Source organism: Gavialis gangeticus, unplaced genomic scaffold (genome assembly GCF_001723915.1).
Source record: "Gavialis gangeticus isolate Ggan-Ray unplaced genomic scaffold, GavGan_comp1, whole genome shotgun sequence".
NCBI lineage: Eukaryota > Metazoa > Chordata > Crocodylia > Gavialidae > Gavialis > Gavialis gangeticus.
In genome coordinates this window covers 31,785,927-31,795,024 of record NW_017728994.1, presented here as the reverse complement: position 1 = coordinate 31,795,024, position 9,098 = coordinate 31,785,927, and the positions used below count along the sequence as shown (strand labels likewise).

Below are 9,098 nucleotides of genomic sequence, written 5' to 3'. Positions count from 1 at the left end.
CTTTGGAGGGGTCAGTTTTCTCCACTACTTTGATGCTGCAGGCGTCCTTGTTGAAAACCACTTTGCACATATTTTGATCATAGCCAACAGGGGAATGAACGCTGTGAAGGTGGGGAAAAAATGCAAGCATCACCGTCAAAAGCATGCTGCAAAATATTTCAGCTAATCAATTATTCTAGAAATATACACATTCTCACTGTTTAATTTGCATCGTCATTGCTTGATTGGTCACACTAACCTAATTGCATTCCCTTCCTCACCCCCATCCCTCTAATGTTAGTCCCTCGCTCGGGCGATATGTATTTCCCTACCGGCTTTGTCATCTTTTTTGGATTCACAATCCTAAACATCTACTAATAAAGTCAATTTGTTCTCTAATGGACGGGTGTCAATGTAACCAAGTAGAGAGGTATAATCAAACTTCCTGGAGCTTTCTCTTGGAGAGATGGAGTAGCCTGTGGATTTAGAGGGTCTTATCTGGGAATTATTAGCTAACTTTTGAATGTTATTGCTTCCCCCTTCTAGGTCACTCACATAACATGCCTAAGGCACTGCTGCTGGAAAGAAAAGAAATCACTTTCCAAACATTTTAAACTTGTCTCTCAAATCTAGAAGCTGTAGTTTTGGAATGTAAGCAAATTTGACAAAGAGCGTTTCAATGCTTGGCATTGTGATAGGTAGCACCACAACGTACAGCTCTCTTTCTCTCCCTGCATGCAAAGCCTGGACTACATAAGTAAAAAAGTACATAGCCTTTTACTGTATTTATCCTCACAATGTTTCTGTGAGTTATGGCAGTCCTGGTATCCCCATTTCATAGATGGAAAACTGTGGCACAGAGAAATTAGGCGACTTGATCACAAAGGCTAGGGAAATAAGTTAAACATAAACCAGTTTAAGTGATCAGAAACTGGTTTAAAGCTGTAACAGAAGCTCAGTGCAGATAAACCAGTTTCAAAATGGCTGAAACCAGTTTGACCCAAATCAGTTAGGTCGGATACTACATTCAACCAGGTTTATCTAAACTTGGTTGAAAGTAGTATCAGACTTAACTGATTTGAGTCATACTGGTTTATGAAACTTCTATCCCTGGCCCCTTTCTGGTTCAAGTTAAATCACAGTCCCCCAGAATGCTTTGCAGCCCTGGGTTGTGCTGTCCAGAGAGCAGGGCTGGTTCTGCCCCTCTGCTCCCTAGCTGAAGCAGCGAGAGCTGACTGACAAGGGAGAGGGGGCAAGCTCGGCTGGGGATGTAACCCAGCCTACGGGGAATGACTACCCCCCTCCCCCAAGGCAAACCTGCGGGGGGGTTGGGGCCAGGGAGGGGGGTAAACTGAATCTAAGGTAAATGCCTGTTCACTTCTGTTTCAATTTTTTCTGTGCATCTTAGACTAACCTGAGATCTTTTAATGGAGTTCTGAATTTAGGAATATGATTATTCATAATGGATGGGGAGAGTGTGGATGTGACTTTTTTTATACCGCAAATACTGAATTTGGTGAACTTACATGGAGCAACAGCGTATCCCCCTATGGCTGCAGCTACAGGAGTGGCAATCCTCACTCTGCCAGCTGGTACCAAACTCATACATCTTGTCATTTTGAACACAACCTGCACACACACAATAAAAATAAATCCTTTCCCTTGAACTTCAACATATGCATATATCTGTACATGCACATCAACACAAATCATGGGAATGATCTCTGGGCAGATGAGGGTCAGGTTCAAAATTTTTCACTCTTGTGGCAATCTGAATTCATTTTTACCCTATATGCTTCCTTGAGGACACAACCTTGTTCTCTTCTCATTTACTATGTCCACAACAAATCTTCTGTAAAAGTGAGCAGTAACATAACCACAGTCAGATCTTGCCATCTTCATGCATTCAAATCTGTTATCCTTTCCAGGGGAGCTCCACATGCGAAGTATCTTCTATGTCCCTCCCTCTTCTCAACTCTGTGGGAACGCATACATGTGGAATTGCTGTGCTGGGGTGTCTTCCTCTGACAAACCTTCCTGTCATCATCCCTGAGTTAATCTGGTGACATCTAGTGAGGACTGTAAACCTGTAGCTCTTGGATTCCATGGAAATGTAGCACCGCACACAGACTCCAGTTAGCCTGGATGTTCTCACTGCGCAGAATAGGAACGTATATCGGCTACTTGTCTGAGAACAGTAGCCTCTGGAAGGCAGATGTCTGTGATGCGGCCTGTGTTCTCTTCCCTAAATGGGAAGCTGCTGTGTGTCAGCTTCTCCCATTGGGAAGCAGCTGATGTGTCAGCTTCTCCCATTTTCCTGTTTCATACCCTACTTGGCTATTCCCAGCAGAGATCAAAGACTAATTCAAAACCAATATTTGTGGTGCTTACCTTCGGTAGATTCCTTTCGGTTATTTTGCTGAAAAAAGCAATATGCATCACAAACTGTCACCAAGATGCCAATGGCAAGAAAGAAACCCAGGAACCACTTCTGTAAGAGAGAAAAAGCCCCTGGACAGAATTAGGCACCATCTCAGTTGTTAGCAACTAAATCCCAGTTTATTATATCCAAACTAACCAGGAAAAATCTTCATTTGTGTGTAAAAATTCCAAAGGGAAACTGTTCCAGAAAGTAGTACAAATAGCTCTTAGTCTTCACGATTTTTTTTGTGGTAAAGGTGGGATAGAAAGAACTAGTATAAGCTGCCATAAGAGATTTCACAAAGTATTGCACTGAAATGGTTCCCAGCTAGTGTGGGAAAGTGAAGGGGTGGGAGGGCTGGAAATGTTCTGCTTGTCTGTCTTGGGGAATGGGATGGTGATCAGATGGCCATTCTTTGTAATTCTGGGGAACCCTTTGGGGCCTATTATGCTAGTCACTGAATTGCTGGCCCTTTAAGTAAAGTAGGTCCATGTACCCTGGGAAAGAACAGTGGATGTGATTAGAAAGGTAAGGTGGCACTTAGAACTAATAAAGGGAGAAACAAAGCATAAAGAGCAATTAGCTGGCTGCAAGAGTTCTCTGGACAGGCAGCTAGCAGGGGACCTGACAAGAGTTGCTGGAGTCTCCTGGACAAGGCTGAAAGCAGCAGAGGTAGGTGTCTGTGGACCTTCCCAAGTTGACAAACCAGGGCTGGAGAAACCAAGAACAGTAGAAGGGCCACATTCTTGACTTCCCTGTGCTCAAGAAACAGACTGAGAAAGCTGGAGCAGGTTTGGGACAGGAGAAAAACAGAAGTGTTTGTTCTCTGGCTTCTTCCAAGCTGGAGAGTTTGAACTACAGGGCCACAAAACCCTAAGAGCTGGGGAGTGGGAGAGGGGCTTACCTCCTGACTTCTCAAAGATGGAAGACCAGGGAGAGCCATTGAGGAGCTTTTCTTCTGAGGACAGAGAAGATAGCTACCAAGCGGAAAGCCAGGAGACTTCCTGTTAAGAAGAACAAGGAAGGACTCCAGTGGAATGGACTGGGGTGGTTGATTAACACAAGGCCCTGAGGAGTGACAAACGATACTTGCATCTGGGCTAGTTATGTTAAGACACAGTGTTTGGGGCTTGGAAAGACTATGTTCACAGTGGATCACCATGGCCCTTGTGTTGAGATTTTAAGCACTCAGAAAGCCAGCTGCCCCAGGTGGGGCTTGGCTTTAATACCATGAAAGCAAAACGGGAATCCCTGAGGGGCTGATGTTAAAGAGAGACAGCACTTCTGCCATATCATCTATCTGTAAAGAGTTGCACTGATTAGAGTAGTACACATCTGTACAGCTGTTCCCCTTCTAATGAGGGTATGGACTGGCAGGAGAAAAGCTTGTGCCTTTGGTTGGGGTGATGGAGGCTTATTCTTAGTGTGCAGCATTTTCTTAATCATTGCGGCTTCTGACTCCTCTATCATGAGGATCTACATTTGGTGGTTCTCCCTGGTTTGGCTGGTTTTGCCTGGTGAAATCTCTCCCCACCTGTCCCCAAGACTGTTAAACTAAATAGCTTTATAGGGTCCAGGGGTATGGATTAGGACCCAATTAGCCCAAAAAACTCAAGGACAAAGTCAGAACTTACTAATAAGACAGATAAGTGCAGGTGCATAAATGTGGCAAGCAAAACAAGTAGAAATGAATATCTCAACAAAGAGAAAGATAAGAGTTGGTACGAGATGAGTGTGGGGGCAACACACATATAAATACAGGAGTTTGGGGACCTGTCCCTCGGAGACCTGGGGGGAGCATGAATAATATATATGGTGTCTCTACCTGTCAAGGTGAAACTTCACTAAGTTGGACTGATTGTTCACTAAGTTGGATTGATCAAGTGGTGTGCTGTCTGATGATAATAAACCTTTCTGAGCTTTCACCACTAAACATGTATCGGAGTTGGGTTTTCTGCGTTGCCTTCAGAATCTGGAAGCCAGCTCGCTAGCGTCAGCATTCCCGAGCATACAGACTCCAGTAGCCTGTATATCAAATGTGATAGCAACCAGAAACCACTTGAGAAAATACTCCAAATGCTTCCAAACAAGACAGCTGTTAGGCTGCTGACAGATGGGAGCATGGAATATGCTTTACCAGAAGAGGCAGCACTTTCGTTTGACCCAGCTCTGCAGCATCTGTATAGGTCAGGCACTTCAGCTGGGCCTCTTGGCAATTTTATCTAAAGCTGATTCAATCAGCTATTAACTAAAAGTGCCAAAAAAGCCCCACTACAGCACCTAATCTTTACAGACATTGGGTGAGCCAGGTCCAACTAATGCATTGCCTTTTCTGAGTATGTGCTGGGTTCAGTACAGGAGCACATGAACTTTGAAGTAAAGCGCCATTTGTGTTTTTTTTCCATCCCACATCTGCAAGCAGCAATAGTGTTTACTGGAACTGGTCCTTGCTGGGTCTTTACCTGTGTTTTGAGAGGAGATGTCTTAGGTCTCTGATCCTGTCTGCGCTGCTGTCTTTCCTGGGTTTTGCAAGTCAAAGAGATCCTGGCTTTCTATGGCTATCTCCTCCTGCTTGTAATTTTGGTTGGTGGCTGCAAGTATTATCAGTGCTCTGCAGAACATGCCAGAGTTTCATGATTGCCTCTTGCAACAGTCTCAGTCAGCAAATCATAGAAGATGCAGACCTTGACAGCTCTACCAAGGAGCTTGTGGTTGCTGCTGGTATCTTTATAGTTCTGACAGAATTTATTGCAGCATTAGACCATGCCCAGAGAGTGCCTCTTCTCCTTCATTAGAGTCAGATAGCTAGTTGTGCTTGGCTTTCCAGTGGGTGCTGTCTGGATGGGCTAATAGGGCACTTGTAGATGACACTTTAAAGCAGGTTTAAAGTGACAAAATCATCAGCAAAGCTAACCCAACTTCATCATACATCAGCAAATGCATGACAAATAGATGCAAGGAGGTGATACTTCCCCTCTATGCAGCATTGGTCAGACCACAGTTGGAGTACTGAGTCCAGTTTTGGGCACCGTACTTCAAGAAGGAAGTTGATAGACTTGAGAGGGTCCAGAGGAGGGCCACTCATATGGTCAGGGGCTTACAGGACAGGCCCTATGAGGAGAGACTGAGGGACCTGGACCTCTTCAGCCTCCACAAGAGAAGATTGAGAGGTGATTTTGTGCCGCCTACAAATTCATTAGGGGACGCAGCAAGGAATTGGAGATGCTCTGTTCACCAGGGCACCTCTTGGGGTAACAAGAAACAATGGTCACAAACTGACAGAGAGCAGATTTAGGCTAGATATCAGGAAAAACTTCACGGTGAGGGTGGCCAAAATTTGGAATGGGCTTCCAAGGGAGGTGGTGCTCTCCCCTACCTTGGAGGTCTTTAAGAGAAGGCTGGATAGGCATCTGGCTGGGGTCATCCGACCCCAGCGCTCTTTCCTGCCTAGGCAGGGGGTTGGACTTGATGAACTGTTGCGGTCCCTTCCCATCCTATCTATGAATCTATGGGTTAAATGCCTTTTGCACCACCTTAATGGCATTGCTGTTTGCACATTCAGTGATGTATTGCGCGTTAATTCCAGCTGCACTAGCACATTCAGGGGTTTAATGCACCTTAAATGACTTTGGGACACAGCAAATGACTTTGGGGCGCTGCAAAGTAAAACACCTCCAAGGAGTTTTAGTTTCTTACCCTATAGCTGCAGGGGGAAGCACCAAGCCCCGTGCAGCTCAGGGGCTGTTCAGGCAGACCATGCAGGCAGTCCAGCAGCAGCCCAGGAAGGCAGGCTCCACAGAAGGAAAAAAAAAAAAAATCAGTGAGCCTGATCTTTTTTTTTTCTCTCTCCCTGCTCCCACCACCAAGCCTGCCTGAGCTACATGGCGGGCCCAGTGCTTCCCTCCTTGGCTTGCCCCCCGGGACTGCCTGAGCCGGGTGCCTGCGGGCCTTTCTCCAAAGGATGAGGAGATCCAAGTCCTCCGTGCTCACCAGGGCTGCATGGAGCTATGGACATTCACAGCTGTATAATCGTTGTGTAACTCAGGCTGTGTGAATTGGCCATGAGTTGGAATTCTAAAGCAAGATGCCTAGCTGAGTACTGGCACTTAAACAGGGAGATGATGCCTGGTCAAAAGGACCCTGGTGCAGTAGGGGGGCACACAGGTAAGAAAGGCTGTCCCAGTGTCTGGTTGTGTGACGAGAACAGTGTGATATGAGCAGAAGGGTTGCCGGATGTGGTATGCTTTTCAAAATGGAAGTTATTATTTGTAGTACCTTGGCAGCAAGAGCCACAGTCAGGGACCAGCACACCATTGTACAAACGCAGCCCAAATCCCACAAACTCTACAAACACAGCAGCTCTGCCCCAGGGAGCTTACAAGCCAAATGGGTGAAGCTTGATGCCCAGTATGTGATGTAACAGATTCTGAATTTGATTTGATTCATTCTGGATGATATACAAAATAATTACTTGGGGGAAGATGGTATGTGGGCATGGGGCAGTTTCTTGTGAAAATCTCAACCTGAAATTTAAAGTATAGGTAAGTTCTCATAGGATTTAAAACTTCTGTGTAGCGAAAATATGACTGAATCATAACCTTTCATTTATAAATTCATTTATAAATCTACATTCATCACAGAAACTACAACCTCTTCTCTAAAACTTATGCTTTTCATGCAGTTATAAGAATCTGCCTGGGTTATTTTTATCACTGCTGTGGACTTGTACAGGCATACAGAAAAGTAGAATTTGTTCCCTGTGCCTTGCATCTATCTGGTTTAACAACCTCATCCTAAAGTTGAGTGGTAGAAGAGGTTATCTCCTGGTACATGAGAAGATGAAGAAAGGCACTCAATGAATATTTGTGTTTTCCATCTGCACCTTCTTAGAGCATGGTTCAAAATACCTACAGAAGTTGAAATATTTTTATAAAGTTAACTTTTCCCAGAACAGATCAATCAAAAGGCAGAAAATCTGGGGCAGGGGTCGGCAACATTTTTGAGCAGAGTGCCAAAAACACCTGCAGCCTCAACCTGTAAGATGTTGGCATGCTAGGGGCAGATGGTGGGGGAGCCGCAAGGGGCCTGATCTTAGTTGTGGCAGTGCAGCCTCAGCCCCTTCCCTGCCGTCCACCCAGAGGTGCATTTGCCAAGCAAAATGCCTTTGGATGCCATGTTCTGGAATGTATGCCAGGGGTTGCCGACCCCTGAACTAGGGCTTTACTTGTACAGCTCCTTGCAAGTAATTTAAACAAACCAATTCATGAGTAGTTAGATAAAACTCTATTCCCCTCCAATACCAATTTTTGAACCAAGTAGCCAGATGAGCTATGAACTTCTAAAGTCTGAAATTCTGACTTACCATGGTAAAATGTGTTGCTTCCGAAGAGCTCACAGCCTTACCGTTTCCTGCACTGATACGCACAAAATGAGAAGACAAGAATTTTGCAATGCCTTGTATTGAGCAATTTGAGCTCACTTATTTCTGGAACAGCTATGCTGGAATTCTTGAAGAATCTACTGAAATTCAGCCAGCTGGCAAAAAGAAACCTTGGCTCTGCAAGGCACAAAAATGAAGTGAAAGGCTAATTTGAAAGCTCTCTGGTCCCTGCTTTCACCCCACAATTACAACAGGCACCTTATCTGGTGATGTGCAAGTTGAGACCTGCCTTCAGGGAAAACTGGCATACAAAAGGGGGAGACAGAGTACATTCCTTAAGAGTACATTCCTTAAGAGTACATTCCTTAAAAGTCCAACAGATTTTACCTGCAGCATAGTTGCTTAGCATTTCCTGCCTGAAAGGGATGAAATGTGTCCTATTAGTGGGGGCATGTGGCTGGAAGTTGGGCAGAGCTATAGTATTCATGATTAAGGGGAAAAAATTGGAATGTGCATTAATTCGCTGTATCATATAATGTTATACACATGCACATGCACACAATCTCTCTCTCTCCCCACCCTTCCCATTCCTCCTCTTGCCCTGCAGGAAGTGGGGACCTGCCTACCACTGATGCTGTCCAGGCTGCATCTGTCCTGCTCCAGCCAGAGCCAGCAGTAGTGGTAGATTCCCTTTCATTGCAGTCACTTCTTGTGTGTTTTCGTTTGCTTGTTTTAACCACCAGCCCCCTAGTTTCCTATACCGCCCCCTCACTCCCCAAAAGGTAAGTTGTCCAATATGACAGTACTCCAAACCATAACATGGACATCAACCCCTTTAATAAGAGATAAAGTTGGAGCAGTTTTGCTATATTTGTATCATTCCCAGCTTTTGTACACCAGCTACTGTTCTTTTGAAATGTTCTCCTTTTTATATGGCTCCATATGTACCTAGGCCTATAAGGGTATGACTACAACAGGTATAGACATACCAGAGTTAGATTTAAACTAGCTAGGTCAGTTCCAAAAGTGGTATAGGTGTTACAGTCCAGAGATCAGCAAAGGCAGCAAAACCTGCTAGAGGAGCTAAGTTGTTAGTCCACACTTAAGTCTTTGCTATTGTAGCACAGGCATGGGCAAAATGGAGCCCATGGGCCAAATCCAGCCCACGGGATTTTGTGTGGTCTGAGGCGGGCCCCTCAGTCCAATCGGACAAGGCACAGGGGGCAACTTGAGCTGTGATACGTGCAGCCAGTCCTGCTGCCCCCAGGCATGCAGCAGGGTTGGGACGCACAGCGGCTGAACTCGCTTCCCAGCAGT

The 9,098-nt window shown here is 45.3% G+C and overlaps 1 long non-coding RNA gene across 2 annotated transcripts in view; it reads right to left on the bottom strand.

Annotated features, from left to right (window-relative positions):
* Nucleotides 1-8,257, bottom strand: part of LOC109287439 — a 13,615-nt gene extending 5,358 nt beyond the window's left edge. Inside the window, exons 1-4 of one of the 2 annotated variants that reach the window (XR_002094866.1) lie at nt 7,764-8,257; nt 2,371-2,470; nt 1,506-1,608; nt 62-101 (exon numbers count right to left, since the gene is read on the bottom strand). This is a non-coding gene — a long non-coding RNA (uncharacterized LOC109287439). Of the gene's footprint in view, nt 1-61; nt 102-1,262; nt 1,273-1,505; nt 1,609-2,370; nt 2,471-7,763 lie in introns of those variants that run through there. The other variant, XR_002094867.1, reaches the window with a different exon arrangement.
* Nucleotides 8,258-9,098: the final 841 nt, after the last annotated feature.